Raw genomic sequence first — 3,328 nt, 5'->3', positions numbered from 1 at the left:
CACTTTGGTAACATCGTGTGCATTACCGGGCATTTTGACCCTCGCACCCCATTGCTTGAAGGCACTCATAGAACAACATATATTGGTAACAAGAGCACATCGATTAACAAATAAAACAGAGCACGTATACAGGAACCGTTTTTGAAGTCTGATGCAGTCTAACCTCACCTGAAGTGTGGGTTCCGTTCTGTGGAGGCCGGTAGTAAGGGAACAATGGGCAAGTGGCAATATAATGACAATGCGCAAATACTGATAATATCACAGCACTCATAACAGCACGTGGCAGACAAGGTGATAGATTATTCTAGAGGATGATTTTTTTTCTTAATGAAAGGCGAGATAAGATAGCCACCATTATCACTATTTTTGTGCTTGAGTTTTATCTACGTTTATATCGCATAATTATTTCACAACTTCCGCTTGGTGATTCTTTCTGCAGCTGCAATGCTATCCCTGATAATCATTAGAACGTATCAAGAAGGTGTTCTCCCTAAATCTGCAGTTAAAAAGAAAGTGTTCGTCGATGGGATGTTTACCAATGCAGATGTAAGGCGAAGGAACAGAACCGGTATGGCAAGTGCCCCAGTATGGCGATTAGGTATGTGGCTCATTATATATAGCCGTATTGCCTTTGGCTAAGGGGTCACCAAATTTTCAAAATATATTAGTCTTCATAATCGCTGTGTCTTTCGTTCAGGGGGGGAAATATGAATTGCGAAACACAGAGGTTGGTTAAACAGAAAAAAAACGGAAATCTTCACTGGGCAAAGACTCGGTTTCCAGCGGGGTCATTTCAGCTTTTTCTAGGGGAACGAAGCGAACGAAATTCTTGAAATAAATAGCTATTCTGGAAACATTTTACACCCTATAACCGCATCCATATAGATGTAAGTTTAGTTTTTTAAAAATGTGGTCCATGGAGGAGACAAACAGTTTTAGGGGACGGGTCAACTGCTCCGCCCCCCCTAAATGCCGACCCTGGACTCAGACCAAGCACGCTAGTAATATTTTGGATTACAGGTGTAGGAAGAATGGACAGATGTTCAGGTAACTATTAGTTGATACATTCATGAACTGAAATCATTTCGAAAAGGATATTTTGAGTTCGAAAAGCTGGTGCTTCACAACAGGGCGAGAAAATGTGATGATTTCGAAAGGTGAAAATGTGTTCTTGTCATACCCAAAGAAAAGTTGTCAGAGAGAAAGAAATAATTCCCTTCTCACTCCACCGTCATCGTATGAGTTAACCTGAATCCACGACTTCGGAATACCGAGGTGCCTGATAATCACTTTACGCTACTTTTTATTCATAAGTTACTTCCTTTTGAATGCCTAATGTAGCTCTGAATCAAACATTAGATTCCCAAATGGATATTAGCTTGATGTTTATCCTCAATTATTCATGTAGTCCATTGCAAATAATCAACCTTGAAATTTTAGCAAGAAAGATACCCAAATCAATAATGCGAATACATTACATTTTGTTGATGAACGTTCCTGGAAACCAAAAGGTATATATAAACTACCAACGATATTAATTATTTTCATTTATTTCAGACCTGCAAAATCATCTTTTAAATCGTTATTTCACGAGACTTTCCACTGTAGCAAAATCCACAAACAATATATATCAAAATATTTATCATACGGTTTCCAGCTCTTTGCTCCAGGAAACTGTTTGTGTAGTTCCCCTGCATCTTCAACGCCGACTGAGGGTATGGGTCGAAAGAGAACATTAATGCCTTCATGAAAGACGCTCCTCCAAAAGGATCGAGGAGCACTAAGAACGCGGAAGAATCAGACTTGTTCATACAACTACCTGACACCCAGCAGACGTAGCAAACATGGCGCAGATACACGTGCCTCACCTGGACATTTCGACAGTTGACGAGCGACCACAACCTTCCATCAATAGACATTTGGACTATATGATAAACCGAGAAGACATAGCAACAGGCATAGCAACAGCGGCGGCACAGCACAGAGGACAGAAGTCAAACACAGGCTGATTTGCGGTGCAGCCGTTGGAATGCAGTTTCCTGCACACGTGCGGCTCAGTCACCACATGCCGATTAGCACAATAGCGGCCGCGAGGAGTGATTAAGCTGTATTCATGAGAGCGTGGCTTGTCACTCTAGCCACCTTCATTATCCTTGTTGCGACCTCAAGAATTACACATGCAGGGGTTTACTTACAGGGATGTTATGGGGGAATGACCGTATTGACTTAGTGCTATGTAAATGTTTACAGTGTGTTAGTCTGTCAGGACTCATGTCTCATCTCATGTTCGAAAACAAAACAGATTTTAGTAACGGCATTGTAAATGTATTGGTAAATCATGTCATTTATAGTACACGACTCACATTTTCGCTTTATAGACACTGATACAGGGAAAATATGGACCATGCGATTTGTAGGGTGTCTCTTGTCCTATACAGTTATTCAAGTATATTGCAGTATCTGTTTTACATTATCATTTGCAGTATTGATATGAAACTCCAATTCCGAAATAAGGTGTGAACTTAGGAAATAACCAAGAAGTATACAGGTCCAACCTAATAACCCCTTTTGTTTTTTCTAGAGATATGGAATGTCAGTTGTCAGTACATAAATCGTTTGCTGATTTGCTATTAGAAAACTAGAGTTAGTGAAGGCGTTATTTCATTATATATTTTATTCATTTATATATTTCATTTTTCAGTATCAGTCAGCGCTCTGGTTAACAGAAAAAATGCTTCCCCCAAGGACTCATACCTCATACTTTAAAATCATTAACGCTCTTCAAGTTAAGAACCACTGCACTTTGGTGTCTCGTGTGTTCTTCGTGTAGGCTTCGCTAAAAAGGCAGCGTTACTGGTAATAACTGCCTCTGCAACCACTGAAGGCGGCAGTTAAAAACAACTTGGAAAACATTTCAGTTCATTCAAAGGTAAGAAGGTTCTGCCTACTTACATTTAAAGGAAATTTTAGGGGAATAAATTTTATAGGCATATTTAGCGAAAAAAAACTGTTAATAGTAGTTACTAGACTTACTTTAAAGTATTCCTTTGCGACGATATTTAAGTACCAGTATCACAATTTGCGGTAAAGAGAATAATTTGGTATTGCGTTGGATGCTGAAAAAAAAACATTGATAACTGTCCCTTTCCAAGTCTCGCACTTTTGGCTTATTCTACTTACGCAAGAATACTTCTATGGCTAATACATCGTATTATCATCTGTTTGTGTCTGTGCACTGGTCCCCTCATGATTTTAATCGACGGACACTCTCCTTTCTTTCTCAAGGAAAGTATATTTGAGTCTCCTTGCACTACCCAATACTGCCGTG

General features: G+C 39.5%; 1 protein-coding gene across 1 annotated transcript in view; it reads left to right on the top strand.

Moving 5' to 3' along the window:
- Positions 1-473: 473 nt before the first annotated feature.
- eEFSec (eukaryotic translation elongation factor, selenocysteine-specific) overlaps positions 474-3,328 on the top strand; it is a 22,699-nt gene continuing 19,844 nt past the window's right edge. Inside the window, exon 1 of the mRNA XM_070114395.1 lies at positions 474-598. The gene's annotated coding sequence lies outside the window, so the exon portion shown is untranslated. The remainder of the gene's footprint in view (positions 599-3,328) is intronic.

This window comes from Penaeus vannamei, chromosome 36 (genome assembly GCF_042767895.1).
Source record: "Penaeus vannamei isolate JL-2024 chromosome 36, ASM4276789v1, whole genome shotgun sequence".
Classification (NCBI taxonomy): domain Eukaryota; kingdom Metazoa; phylum Arthropoda; class Malacostraca; order Decapoda; family Penaeidae; genus Penaeus; species Penaeus vannamei.
This window is presented reverse-complemented; position numbering and strand designations above follow the sequence as displayed.